General features: G+C 36.3%; 1 long non-coding RNA gene and 1 other non-coding gene across 2 annotated transcripts in view; both read left to right on the plus strand.

The window, feature by feature from the left end:
* LOC116567018 overlaps positions 1-15,855 on the plus strand; it is a 101,550-nt gene that overhangs the window by 11,633 nt on the left and 74,062 nt on the right. The window lies entirely within an intron of this gene.
* On the plus strand, positions 10,200-10,338 carry LOC116581198. Its single transcript, XR_004281949.1, has one exon. It is a non-coding gene; the product is annotated as a U4 spliceosomal RNA (small nuclear RNA).

Genomic DNA, 15,855 nt, shown 5'->3' on the forward strand with positions numbered 1-15,855 from the left:
TGTAAAGATATTGGAACCCCTATGCTCTGTTGGTAGGAATATAAAATGATGTAGCCACTATGAAAAATATCATGAAGGGTCCTCAAAAAATTGGAACTGGAGCTACCATATGATCAGGCAATCCTTTTTTTTTTTTTAATTTTATTTATTTGACAGAAAGAGATCACAAATAGGCAGAGAGGCAAGCAGCAGGGGGTGGGGGGAGCAGGCTCCCTGCCTAGCAGAGAGCCCGATGCGGGACTCAATCCTAGGACCCTGAGATCATGACCTGAGCTGAAGGCAGAGGCTTAACCCGCTGAGCCAACCAGGCAGCCTGGCAATCCCTTTTCTGGGTATTTAATTAAAAGAATTGAAACTGGGCTTTAGAAGAGACAGCTGTGCTACCACGTTCATTGCATTATTCGCCATAGCCAACTTAGGGAAACAACCCAAATATCCACATGGTTAAATAAAATGTGGTAAGAGCACTTACAATTTTTTAAGAGGGTAAATCTCATAGTAAGTGTTCTTAACACACACACATACACAAGCAGATGAACACAAGGAAGCTTTTCTATGCAGTTACGGTGAGGGTTAAATTAGGTAATGTACACAAAGTACAATACTGGTAGACAGCAAACATTTAATAAATAATAGTTAATGTTAGTATTATGGTTAAACAATATTTCCCCCCTCCTCCTATTTCCATAAAGAAGGGAAAATTAACACTTTATTTCAGGAGGAAAGCTTATGGTAGGTTAGGAGAGAGCCTCTATCCTCTGTGTTTGCTCCTACCCACAGATGAAAGACTGGCAAATTTTGTATTAGGAATTCTCAATTTCTTATGTGCACAGCCTACCTCCTTCTAACTTTTCAGATCCAGTTTGCCCAGAGGGCATCAAATTGTGGATTCTCTCCATCTTGCCTGCCTTTTGCTTGCTCTTGTCCAGCTATGCCAGTATCTAATTTAGAATGAAGTCTAGAGGAGCTCTTTTGACTGCAGATCTTGAACCACATTCTGCAATCTCCTCTCTCTATTTGCTTTGAAGTGGAACGTGAAAAGTGAAAGGGTTATTTGTTTGTCCTCTAACTCCCCCAGGTTTTTGTTTTCCAAACCATTTTGCTGTGTCCTTGGGTGCTGTTAACTGCAGGTATGGTGGTGGAATTTCTTTACATTTGGAGTCTCAGGCATTGCTTCTCCCATCGTTAGCTGCTGCCTTGCCAGACAATAGCCATGGCCCCTGTTGGACTGCTTCCACAAAGGCCTTTGGCCCTGGTCCTAACACAGCTGCAGGCTGATGTGGGAGATGCTGCTACCTCAACACTTTGTTAGTGTTTGTTACTGCCCCTTCCAGTGTTGTCGTCACAGAGAAGTGTCTGCTGTGCCCCGCATCAGAAAGGTACAGGCCATGCTGCTCAAGAAGGAGAATCCTGTAGTCCCAGGAACCATACATAGGTGCCAGAACGCTCTTCTGCAAAAGAAGTAAGATGCTTCTCCAAATATTCAGGCTATATGCTGTGTCTAATCTACCTACATTGGAAGAATGATTACTTTCCCATTCCCACATAGATTCCCCCCGGTCAAATGTGCAGATTTCCTCCTCTGAAGCACTTCCATTACCCGAGTAGGAACATTTAATCCCTCCCTTTTAGGGATCTTCTCTATAATGAGAAGAACCCTCCTCTCAAGGTTTAGCTGACAGCTGCCGAAATGAAGAGCCTGGTCAGAGATTGTGCAGCCAGAAGCAAAAACATATTGTCAGTCATGCAGGAATTTCTTGGCCTGTGTTTTGTGCAAACAGCTGCTGCATTTTCAGTTTTGAACTTGGCAGACCTCATTTTAAATATGCATTGCCAAAAATTATGGCTCATTTACTTATTTTCCCTTCTCCCAATTGGAAAAGAAGAAAGGGTCAAATAGAGAGCTAAAATGGGGTCAATGTGGAGTTGAACTTCTAGCAAATGACACTGTTTACTTATCAGCATCAGATGTTTCTGGAGTACTCATGTGGCCAGTTTCATTTATGTGTGTGTGTATGTGTGTGTATGTATGTATATATAATGTATGTACTTGTGTATTTATGTAGCAAATCATACACAGGTTTTAACAGAGAAGACAAGCATGAAATTAAAGGTTTGTGTTGGTTTACTGATTCCTGGGGAGATTCCTCATCTAGTAAAATGTATAATCCCTTCTCACTTTGCAATGGTATTTATTTCCTTTCCTAAAATGCCTCCTATTAGGTACCCTTACAATTATTCCTCCCAGTTGATTTGTTTGTGTTACTAAAAAAAAAAAAATAATAAGGTAGAGAATTTATGATATATGTGGGAATCAAATATGCCCACTCTCTTTCACTGCCATTCATTTTTTGGTAACTGTAGTTGCTGTGGACATAGTTCTGGTGGTCTGTGTTCCCGAACCTCCTTTCCTTGGAACAGTCTTTCCCTTCCAGTGCACTTTGCATATTACCATTGCTGATTGAGATCAAAATGTAAATCTGGCCATGTCACACTCATCTGTGTTCAAACTTGTTGGTTCCCGATTTCCTGCAGAATAAACATACTCTTTATCCTAGCACAAAAGGAAGGCCCTTCAATATCTAAGGTAAAACTTTCTAGTCTGCTACCCTGGAGCTCCTCTTTCTTTCCTCCTCCCTAATTCTTCCTCATCCATTCCTCCCCTGGTACCCAGGATTCTAATTAAATGCTCTTTTTGGAACAAAGCTTGCGTTTCCACACCTCTGAGAATTTCCTCATGATATTTGCATCAGATATTACCTCTGGGTTCTTTCCCTCCCTTGTCGGCTTGGAGAATTCATACTCATCCTTCAGGACCCAGCACAGATGATATCTCATTATGAAGCCCTCAAGTTAATTGTACAATGCTTCTTTGTTTGCGTGTTTGTCTAACTAGTTGTGAGCTTTTCAAGGGGGAGATAATAGTTTATTCATCAGGTTCCTTCCTAGGACTTATGCCCTTGAATTGGAGCGGGAGGAGGGAGAAGAAAACTGAAGTTTAGCTTCTTACACAGAGGCCTGCTAAAGCAGTGCTCCCTCTTTCTGTTTGTTATCACAAGAGGTCTAAATTGCAGCCTAAGGGCCCAGCATGGGTGGGTGGTAGCCTCCAGGGTCTCTGCTGCAAGCAACTCCCTAACGTATGCTAGTTCCTGAGAGATTCTGCCTCATCTGAAGCGATGTGGTGCTCAGGCTCCTTCCCTCTGGGGCTGAGCTCTGTCAGGCGAGATGTGGTCCCTGACCAGCCTGGAGTCTCAGCCTTCTTTTCCCTCAGGGGCTTAGTTGCATGGACTGAAGGCACTGTCTGCTTTACTCTGAAAAACGAGGACTCCATGTAGCTTCCTGGCCTCTCTTTTCCTGGGCTGATTTCCCAGGTTCTTTCTCCTCAGTACTAATAAATTAGTTCTTTCTACTCTCATAACAATCCTATGCAATATATGCTGTTACTGTCCTAATTTTCTAGAAGAGGAAACTGTCACAGAGAGAAGTCAGTGAGCCACGATTCACACCCAAGCCGTCTGGCATCTGAGTTCACACTCCTACCTGGTGTACTGTGGAGCCTTTTACATAAACTTCATGCTCAAATCAGGAGATCATTTGTTTGCCTATAACAGGACAGTTAATTTATATATATATATATATGATCGATATGAAATACATATATTCATTGAATTGTTGAATCCTCGTAACACATGTGAAAAATGGTTAGAATGGTGATTCAAATCCTGGTTTTATTATTCTAAAGTAAGTGATCTTTTCACTTATATACTAACTGTTTTTGAAGATTTATTTCGAAAGGAATAGTAACTGTTCCCCACTTTACAAAAACTATTCCCCACTTTATCCATAACAAGGGTGAATGTAGTAAGGATGAATAATTTTAGGCCTTGAAAGGATATCTTGTGCACTGGCATCTTGTCTTTTTTCCAGACCATAGTACCAAAAGGACTGACTTAAAAAAAAAAAAAAAAAGACAGACTGAGTGAAAGCATCAGAATTTTTATTCCAGTGACTCAATCCCCATTGTATCAAGTAGACCAAAATGGATAAGTTGAACTTTGTACTTTCAGCAACTCAGTTATTGAACGTATCCGCAGAAACCCACTCTGTCAGATTTGCTGTGGAGGTATGAACATTTATCTGTTTATGCTCTGTCATCATAACTGGTTTTTGCATTTTAAACAGATAATCAAATTAGCACATTAAAGTGACATCCCTGTTTCTCATAGAACATTTGTATTATGTACTATAGTATGTGTTTTCATCATTTATTTTAATCATGTTTTTCACTCAGCAGGTTAAAATGAAAGTTATTGAAATCAGAAAGTGTAGCATCAAATCACTATAATTATTTCAAATAGATTACAGTTGTTATCCCCTAGAGAGATGTTCTCATATATTTTTGTTTTTCTGTTTGTTTTGTGAGGCCCCCCTCCTTTAATTTTTTTTTCTATTAAAAAATGTGTTAAGTTACTATATCAATTGATGCTAGAATCTTTTTTCTTTGTTTTGTCTGGATACCATTTTCCCAGATTATCTAGCTTTCCTGCAAATTTTGCCTCTGGACACAGCATGAAGAATGACAACTTTTCTCTCTCCATTTCCAGAGGAAATTGTAGTGTGGTCATGGAGAGAAGAGGAAAGGACCTGACTTTTGGTATAAATGCCGTTGGCGCTCTGAATGAATGTTTCTCTGGCATTGGAAAGGTGGTGGTGGGTGGCAAGACTCCAGAACCAGGCATCCCTGAAAAGATCTATCACATGACAGATAATCGTAGTCTCTGCTGTGAATTATAAACCCAAATAAAGCACTTCTTTGAGTTCTCTGGCACATTTGCAACCGATGGCTTTGCTTAAATGAATGGCAGTGGATCCATTGCCTGGGCTCATTGCTTATCTCTGTACCAGAAGATTATCTAGCTTGTGTATCACCTGTGACCTCAGGGATGTCAGTGCTTTATCCTGTGGTCCGTTCATCCTCGTCATTGTCCCTTGTCAGTGAGACAATCATAGAGTTCCATCTGGACAAAGATAGAAGCATTTTCACCTTGAGTTTGTATTTCTTAAAAAACTTTCAAGGATAAAGAGAAGTTGTATTGGCTTTGAAGAGACATATCTGGTGTTTGGCTGGAGGCCAGATATTTCTTCTCTTGAGTTTTTAGATCACTGTACAAGTTTCAGAGTTTTATAATTAGTATGCATTTGGTAAAAGTGACTTACCTAAAGTTTTGTGGAGAATCCTTTGTTTAGGTACAGCAGAGGATTTTCAGCTCAGTACTACAGATGATATACTGACTATAAGAGAAGTTAAGTTTTTGATTCAAGGTTGCTAGCTAATTCATGGTAGATTTGGAGTAGAACTAACATCCTTTGACCTTTTGTTAGGTATTCTTTCCTTTATATCACACTTTTTAAGGATGTTTAGTGCATCTGAAAATTAAAGTATTATTTGAATCTGCTTAAACTAAAGACAACTACTTGTTCTCTAATATCCATTATCCTCTTATCTAATAGTAGAACCCCTAATTTTAACTTGGCACATAACCACTTGGAATAAAGACTACCTGTCTCAGCCTTCCTTTAAGTTATAGGTAGTTCTTTTTTTTTTTTTTTAAGATTTTATTCATTTATTTAACACAGAGAGAGAGAGACAAATCACAAGTAGGCAGAGAGAGAGAAGGAAGCAGGTTCCCTGCCAAGTAGAGAGGCAGATGTGGGGCTCGATCCCAGGACCCTGAGACCATGACCTGAGCCGAAGACAGAGGCTTAACCCACTGAGCCACCTAGGCGCCCCAAGTTATTGGTAGTTCTTGAATAAATATTTTCCAATGGGGAAGAAATGTGTACAACTTCTTGGTCATCCCTTAACAGGAAAAGCCCTAACCTTACATTTCCCTTTTCCCTCTCCCACTCACAAGAGTAGTCATGTGGATGCTACTGAGAAAGGTAAAATCCTGAAGACAGAGAAGTTAATAGGAACTTGGGTACCTGATACTGTGGAACCATCCTGCCAGCCTATTTGCTTAGCAATAGACTTTTATGCAAGAGAGATAAACATTTACCTTGTTTTAATCACTGATAATTTAGATCTCAGTTATAGCAACTGAACATACAGCACAATTTAATCATTTGCAAATTTAATGCTACAAGTTAATATTTTATAACCATCAAATTTAAACACAATATATTGGACATTAATACCTGTGTAAATATCTGGAAGTCTTGGAATTTAACTGCTATCATCAGTTCTTCTGTTTCAGGAGTCCTTACAATAGTGTATAGCTCTGATGTCTCTTTAGTATTTTCTACCGCGCTCCTCTCAGTCAGTCTAGCTGTACATTTATGTTCTTCCTAACATTCCAGACACACTACATCCTCCTTCCTTGGGGTTTATGTTGTTTTGTTGTTGCTGTTAGTTTTTGGGTTTTATCCCTCTCCTGCAAATCTCTTTGTTTAGCCATCTACATATATCTCTGTTTCTATAGTCTTAGAATTTTGCTCAGTTGTTAACTTTCCATTAAATCCTTCCGTGACCACTTCAGTAAATTTTATTCTCCATTGCCTTGGTACTCATGTCCCCTTTGTACACTTAATTTTTCTGCCTATAATTTGTTTCCCTTTTTTTCCCCCTTCTCACTGAAATACTAGCTCTATGAGAGCAGGGACTTTCCCTGTTCAACCCATTGCTGTGTCCTCGGCACGCTTTCTGACACCTAGAAATCACTGGATGAATACCTAATAAATAGATATATGAGTCAACCTTTAAGTGTTTGGATAGATATAAATGATGTTATGATCTTTTTAAGGGTGATAATATTCTGATAACTCATGTTGTTTCCTGAAATATCTATAAAAGGAATATGTTGGCTCTTCTAGAGGTAAAATCTCTTTCAGTGAAACCGTGACTGATGAAAATTTCATAGACTGGTAGGAAAGCTCATTCATTCACATGCAATATTGAATTTCCTTAACACATTACAAATGTCTGATCTTGAAATTATTAGGAAAAAAACTAGAATTGTGAGGTTTTTAGGAAACCATTTGTCATATGCATTCCACAAAAAAATTACATTTTAGTATTATATTTCTTATCTTCATTTTCCCAGAGTAAGAAATCTATGCTAAATCGGCTGTGAAAATAAAAGCAAATGCAGAACAAATAATTCTTTCTTGTAATGCACTAATCAGTGGCCTAGCACTGTATCAAGAAGACTCTATTTCAGTTCTAGAACTGTCACATTAGTCTATTTTTGTAAGTCAAATTAAATCCAGCCTGAGGTTATACTAGAAATTCAGTATCAGGGTTTTGTTGTTGTTATTTTTAAGAGGAGTGGGTAGGGACAGAAGGTGAGAGAATCTTAAGTAGGCTCCATACCCAGCATGAACTGGATGTGGGACTTGATCTCACAACCCTGAGATCATCACTTGAACTGAAGTCAAGAGTCTCACCCTTAACCAACTGAGCTACCCAGGTGCCTTATCCGCTATCAAGAATTTTTAAGATCCCTTCTCCCATTCAAGAACTTTGGGTTTATGTAGATCTGGAAAGCTAGAAACAGGGCTCATTCCTCGCCTGCGGTCATTGCAATCCATACCACCAACAACATGAGATACCACATTCAGTTCCATCCCTAGTTTCCTGCTCCGTTGTGGGCTCTGCTGCTCTGCATGGGTTGGTGCTCTTCCACACAGCAGTGCTCCCTGCTGACACTGCCCCATATCGTGGTGTTAAGTTTTCTTACCCCATCAGCACCTATCACTTTTCCCCCTAGAAACGTTTGTTTTTATCCATAGTAGGGACTTTCAAAATCTTGTTCTCTTTCTTATTTACAGGAAGCTACTTCTTATTTCCAATATACTCCATAATCTCTGTGTGAGCTGTAAAGGGCCATGTTGTCACTACCTAAAGTCTTCAAAACTAAAACTATTACTTTCATCTCTAATTAGGATACAACTATAAGGAGTTTAAGAATTTTAAGGAGATATTTTAGTGTAAGGAAAAATTGTGGAAGACTTTGAAATGGGCAAACAAGATTATGAATTGCTCTATGTAGTGTACCCTCCTTTCTGGTTATCTCTGTCTTTTGTTTTCTTTGAACTATGTTACAAAGCTATTTTCAGAAAACTAGGAAGAATGCAAGTAATTTCTGTCCACGTAAATTCAAATGAAAATGTGTCAGGTTGAATGTGATTGATTATTGCCATGTAGATACTGACTAGTTTTACATCTGTTTGTAAACGCATTTTGGATTCCTGATTGCCTGTATATGGGAGTGATTTATATTCATTCTTAGTGCATCCAAAGTAGCCCAAAACAAAACAGAACAAAATAAACATTAACAACCGGGACACCTGGGTGTCTCGGCCAGTTAAGTGTCTGCCTTTGGCTCAGATCATGATCCCAGAACGCTGGGATCCAGTCCCAGCATGGTCTCCTTGCTCAGTGGGGAGCCTGCTTCTGTCTCTCTGCCTGCTTGTCCCCCTGCTTGTGTTCCATCTCTGACAAATAGAATCTTAAAAAAATAAACATTAACAACAAAGAAGGCCATTAATCAGTTTTTCCAACTCATCATTCTCTAGTCTTTTTATGTCAGAATTCTGAGCTGTAGTAATGCTTCCTAAACAGTTGAAGTATGCTATAGATATATATGATATTCATAAGGAAAGAACATCTTTGTCTTACTGATCCTTTGCCGCATACTAAGAAAAGTTTAAAATTGATACATGTATATGGAAGATAAAAATAGCAATGTTCAATAAAACTGAAAAAAACTATAATTAATTTAAATTATATTAAAAGAGAAAGTGTGGAATTTCATTCCAGGTCTGGGCTAAATTTAACTTTTGTATACGAAAATTAACATATTTAGCATATATTTTTTTAAGAAAAAAATTAAGTATATTAATGTAAAAATGATTTCAGGGCCTATATCCACAGTCTTAGGAATAGGATGGTGATTCCTGTCCTCAAAAATCTCAGCTTCTAATGTTTATATGTAAAAACCCTGTTAATTATATCCTGCATCATCCTTATCTGTTCATGAAATGTTTCCAAAGCCAAGACAGGTAATTGATTAACTTTAAGGGAATTTAGGATTGAGAAATTATATGTAGCTCTCAGCAGATGTATCCAAAATATTTTTATTTTCCACTTACCTTCCTCAAATTATTCTATGATAGAGATAATTTAAGATAGTTTTCATTGTTTCCATTGTTACTTAAAAGGCCTCTCAGTAAGCAGTAAAAGCTATAACTGATTTTTAGTATTTCATATCCACTTGGTTTTTCCCTACCCATCATCCTGGAAAGATTTTGTTCATTATTAAAACAGATCAGCATTGAAGATGTTTCAAAAAAAGAAAAAAAAGACCAAAGACACTAAGAAATAAAAATACTAATAATCTAGAGCCTACAAATTTATTTTACAAATGATCAAAAGTTGACCAATGATACAACAGAGAACGATGTTTAATCATTTTGTTGAGACAGAAATAAAAGGAGTTATGTTGAAATCACACACTCAGGTGTACCTGGGTGTCTCAGTAGATTAAGTGGATGCCTTTGACTCAGGTCATGATCCCAGAATCCTGGGATCAAGCTCTGCATTGGGCTCCCTGCTCAGAGGGGAGCCTGCTTGCCACTCCCTGGGCTTGTGCTCTCTCTCTCTCTCTGTCAAATAAGTAAATCTTAAAAAAAAAAAAAAAAAAAGAATCACACACTCAAAATAATTCTTATGATAAGCAGCATGATTAAGAGAATTTCTGAATGGATAGAAATATGATTGCATTAAGACCTGTAGTAACTTTTCAGGATAACTTTAACAAAGTTTTCAGTGGCTTAAAAATTCAAAAGTCAAAAAAAACAAATTCAAAAGTCATTTAAAATTAGCTGAGATTGGAACATTGTCACATGCAGTTAGAACTAGATAAACAAAGGATAATAAATTGGAAGAGCAATAGGGATGATTAAAATGCTTTGATTGGAGGGAGATTAAAATGTGATAACTATAACTGAGTAACTAGTAAAAAAAACGTATTTCATTAAGATTGGATTTATAAGATGGGTAACGTTTTTAAGGTCACTGTGTAAGTAAGATTTAATAATCTGCTCCAAATGCATCTTGTGAAAATAGGAATACCAGCTAATTGGAGTAAACTGTTAGGGAATGATTTATGTAGTATATTTTCTGAATAAAGTTTTATAGCTTTGTGCAGTGGCAGTATCATAGCCGATGAGGTTTATCCAAGGTGTGATTATAGCTAATTGAAAATAAAGTTTTTTTTAAAAAAACCTCTTTCATGTTCATTGTGTTTTAGAAAAAGCTGGATGTGGTGGCAGCTAGGTGATGCAGTCAGTTGAGCATCTGACTCCTGGTTTCAGCTGAGGTTGTTATCTGAGGGTCTTGAAATTGAGCCCAGTTTCAGGCTCCCCACTCAGCCCGGGGTCTGCTTGAGACTCTCTCTCCTTCTTGCTTTGCCTCTCATGCTTGTGTTCACGCATCTCTTTCTTTATCTCTAAAATAAATAAATCTAAAAAAAAAAAAAAAAAAAGAAAGAAAGAAAAGGAAAAGGATGTGAATACAAATAAATTCATTTTGACTGCTTATTGAAGGTTTATTCAATACCAGACACCAGCCAAATAAGTTTTTATGTTGCACCTCATTTAATCCACACAGTGTTTCTATGAAATGGCATTAAGTTCTTCAGTCTCCTTTAGATATTCTCATGTCAGCATTAGGTCCTAACTGTAGCAGTGCATCTGCTGGGTTTTTTTTTTTTTTTTTTAATATTTTATTTGTTTATTTTAGAGAGAGAGAGATAAAGCACAAGTGGTGGGAGGGGCAGAAAAAGAGGGAGAGAGAATCCCAAGCGGACTCTGTGCTGGGCATGGAGCCCAATGCGGGGCTTGATCTCAGAACCCTGAGATCATGATCTGAGCCAGAATCAAGAGTCGGCCTCTTAACCACCTGAGCCACCCAGGTACCCCTCTCCTTTTATTCCTTTATCCTTCATCCATCTCTGTCCTCTCACATAGATATCATGCATTGTTATGTACCTCAGAGAAGACAATCCAGTCTAAACATGAAATCACTACTTTAGTTTAAAAATATATATATATGTTTTGTACCTTAATCAGGGCAATTTTTAGTACTTTTCAGCACATCTTATGTGCTAGTCACTGCCCTAAACCTTTTCCATATATTATATAAGCATCCTGATAATTATGTGTGATGGATATTATGATCACCCCTAGTTTTCTCACTGGAGAGCACAGGGTCAGACAAGTTATGCAAATCATCTAGGGTTACAAAATAGGAGGTGGCAGATCTGGGATTATTGTTCTCTTTGTACGACTTCAAAGCTTGTTCTCTGGACTTTTTATAGTATATCCCATCTCTGGAAATTGTATGGTACTCCAGTTTTATACACACACACACACACACACATTTGAAGTAAAATTTATATATAGTGAATACGGGGAAATTAAGTGTACAGTTCAATGAGTTTTAGTAAATGGATGTATCTGTGTAATCACCACACAGTCAAGATATGGAACATATAAATCACTTTAGAAAACTCCCTCACTCTCCTTTAAGGCAATCCACAACCAAATAGGTAAACATTGTTCTGATTAGTATTACCATGGAGTAGTTTTTTCCTCCCCTTGAGCTTCATATAATTAGAACAATATAGTATATACTTTTTTATGTCTGGCTGCTTTCACTCACCATAATGTCTCTATGATTCATCCATGTTGTGGTGCTCAGTTTGGCACATTCATCCTTGGTGTGTATATGAGTAGTTTGTTATTTTTTCAATATCGTATTGCATATCTTTGTTAATTTTTATGTAAGGATATTTTGGTTATAATGCTCTTATAAATGAACTTTTTTGTTCTCTAAATTTCTTTTCTTTTTTTGCTGCTACTGTAGTGAAATACCATTGAATTTTGTATATTGATCCTGCATCCCTCAAAGTTGGTAAATTTACTTATTTGTTGTTGTTATGCGCTGAATTATGATTTCTCCAAATTCATATATTGACGCGTAACCCCTGGTACCTCCGAATGTGACTATTACTTGGAGAGAGAGCCTTTCAAGAGGTAATTGAATTAAATGTGGTGAGTGGAGTGGCCTATTCCAATCTGACTGGTATCCTTATAAGAAAGGGAAATTTGGACCCACAAAGCGATACCAGCGATGTACACACAGAGAAAGGACTATGTGAGGACATAAGGAGAAGATGGCCAACTGCAAGTCAAGGAGAAAGTCCTCAGGAAAATCCAGACTGACCCACACTTTGATCTTAGACTTCTAGCCTTTAGAACTATGAGAAAATAAATTTCTGTTGTGTGAGCTATTCAGTCTGTGATGTTTTGTTAGAGAAGCCCTAAAAATCTAATACAGTTCTTGTTTTGTTTTGTTTGTTTATTTGTTTTGGCTTGGCTTGGTTTTAGTAGATTTCTTAGGACTTAGCAAGCATAGAAACTTTTATTTTTTCATTTATAATCTTCGTGTCTTCTTTTTCTTGCATTTGTATTAGCTACATGTGTCATAATAATAAGGAAAAGATAGAAGATAACCATATATTCATTGTTCTCAATCTTAGGGTGAAAGTGTTCAATATTTCACACTAAAATTATATGCAACACTAGGTATAGGGTTTTCATGGATGCCATTTATTAATAAAGATTCTCTTCTATTCCTACATTTCTAAGTTTTTATTTTGGTTTTTAAGTCAAAATTTGATGTTGAATTTTTTCAAGTGCTTCTTTTGAAATTAGAATAATTATGTGATTTTCTTCCCTATATATTGTTAATATGGTGAATTACATTAATTTTAAAATATTTAACCAATCTTGTATTCCTGGGATAAAACTTGATGTATTACTTTTTATGTATTGCTAAAATTCATTTGTTAACATTTTGTTAAAGATTTTTGTCATACTCATGAGGGATGTTGGTCTGTCATTTTCCTTTGTGGCAATATTTTTGCCAAGTTTTGGCATCTTTGCTATGTTGGTTTCAGAAAATAAGTTGGGAAATGTATTGTTTTCTGAAGGATTTTCTGTAAGATTGATGTTATTTATTTTTGAAATAGTTTTCCACTTGATCCATGACATTGAATTTGTCATACAATTTTTCAATGTATTTCTTTATTATAATTTTGTGTTTAGTACATGTCATTTCCTTTTAATCCTTGTAAATTTGTGTTTTCTTTCATAATTTCTGGATTGATCTAGCTATTTTTGCTTTCTATTCTTTAATTTATGTTCTTATTTTTATTATTTCCTTTTGCCTACTTACTTTATGTATAACTTATTCTTTCTCTAATTTCCTAAAGTAATAGTTTAAGTCATTGGTTTAGACTTTTTTCTTTTCTAATATAAATTTTAAAACTATGAATTTCTTTGTAAGTATTTTATTTTAGCATCTTTGATATACTATAATTTTATTATTATCATTAAATCAAAAATATGTTTTCTTCTTGGATCCATGTAATTTTGCAAGCAGTATAGATTGTTTAATTTCCTTGTATTTGAAGCTTTTAGATGTCTCAGTTATTATTTTTTTAAAATTAACTTGCTTTTAATTTCCACTGATTAAAGTCTTTTAAAGCTTTATTTATTTTAGAGAGAGAGAGATTAAGTGGGGAGAAGGATGGAGAGAGAGGGATAGATGGAGAAGGGAAGGGAGAGAGACTCTCAAGTGGACTGTAGACTGAGCATGGAGCCTGATGCATGGGCTGGATCCCAGTAGCCTGAGATCATGACCCGAGCTGAAATCAAGAGTCGGATGCTTAACTGACTGAGCCACCCAGGCATCCCTCGTGTGCATTTTTGTTAAAGATTATTCTCTGCCTTTGTTGGTTGAAGTGTTCTTATGAATGTCAGTTAGGACAAGCAGTTAGATATTATTGTGGAATTTATAAATTTTCTAGTTTTTGTCTAGCTTTTCTGTCTGTTACTAAAAGAGAAGTGTTAAAACTTCTAGCAATGACTGTGGATCTTTTTATTTGTCCTTTAATTTCTGTTATTTATTTATTTTTTGCTTCTCACATTTTGAAGCCTTGCAATTATACATACATGTTTAGGAATGTTGTATCTTACTGATGAATTACTCTTTTCCCTAAAATTATTTCCCTTAATTTTTGGCAATATTTCTTGTTTTGAACTCATCTTTTATCTAAATAGAGCTACTTCAATTTTCTTATGATTAATATTTGAATGGTATATATTTTTCTTTCAACATCTGTCTTCATATTTAAACTGCCTTTCTTATGGCAACATTGGGTTTTGCTTTCCCTTTCAAATCTAAGAGTCTGTTTTTTTGGAATTGTGTACCTCTTAATACTTTTCAGCTATTTTCCCCATACTGCCACGCACCTCCCCTCTGGCAAATAACAGTTGGTTCTCTATAATTTAAGAGTCTGTTTGATTTTTGTTTGTTCATTTGTTTTTTGTTTTTTTCTTTAGACTCCACATGTAAGTGTTGGAGTTTGGTCATGTGGTGTTTGTCTTTCTTTGTCTGATTTATTTCACTTAGCATACCTTCTGGGTTTCTCCACAGCAAATAGCAGGATTTCATTTTTTTGAGACTTAGTAATATTCCACTGTATATTTACACCACATCTTTATCCACATCTATCAGTGAATACTTAGATTGCTCCCATATCTTGGCTATTGTAAATAATGCTACAATGAATATAGGGGTGCATATATGTTTTTGAATTAGTGTTTTTGTTTTCTTTGGGTAAATATCCTAAATAGGAATTATTTGAGCATAGGGTTGTTTTTTGGTAGTTTTTTGGTTTGTTTGTTTGTTTAGGAAGCTCCATACTGTTTTCCACAATAGTTGCACCAGTTTACGAGGGTTCATTTTTCTCAACATTCTCATCAACACTTGTTATTTCTTACCTTTTGGATACTATCATTCTGAGTGGTATGAGTTAATATTTAATTGTGGTTTTGATTTGCATTTCCCTAATAAACAGTGATGTTGAGCATCTTTTCATGTGTCTGTTGGCCATCTGTATGTCTTCTTCAGAAAAATATCTATTCAGGTCCTCTGCTTGTTTTTTAATTGGATTTTTTGGAGTGTTCAGTTATGTTACTTATATGTAATTTTTTGGTATTATATTATTAGATATATCTATTAGCTATATCAATTGCAAATACTTTCCACTATTGAGTAGGTTGGCTTTTGTTTTGTTCATGATTTCCTTTGGCATGCAAAAGCTTTTTATTTTCATGTAGTCATAATAGTTTATTTTTGCCTTTGTTTCCTTTGTTTGAAATAGCATCCATAAATATGTTGTTAAGGCTATGTCCAAGAGATTACCACCTGTGTTTTTTCAAAGGAACTTTATGGTTTCAGGTCTTATATTTAGGTTGTTAATCCATCTGAGGGTTTTTTTTTTTTCAAATTTTATTTTATTTTATTTCAGTGCTCCAAAATTCATTTTTTATGCACCACACCCAGTGCTCCATGCAGTAAGTGCCATCCATAATACCCACCACCAGGCTCACCCGACCCCCGACCCCCATTCCCTCCAAACCCTCAGTTTGTTTCTCAGAGTCTACAGTCTCTCATGGTTTGTCTCTCCCTCCAATTTCCCCCCAACTCACTTCTCCTCTCCATCTCCCATTTTCTTCCGTGTGTTATTCCTTATGCTCTACAAGTAAATGAAACCATATGATAATTGACTCTCTCTGCTTGACTTATTTCACTCAGCATAATTGTTTTGAGTTTATATTTGTGTATGGTGTAAGCAAGTGGTCCAGTTTCGTGGTTTTGCATATAGCTGTCCAGGTTTCCCAACACCATTAATTGAAAAGACTGTCTTTTCCCTATCGTAT

This window comes from Mustela erminea, chromosome 1 (genome assembly GCF_009829155.1).
Source record: "Mustela erminea isolate mMusErm1 chromosome 1, mMusErm1.Pri, whole genome shotgun sequence".
Taxonomy (NCBI): domain Eukaryota; kingdom Metazoa; phylum Chordata; class Mammalia; order Carnivora; family Mustelidae; genus Mustela; species Mustela erminea.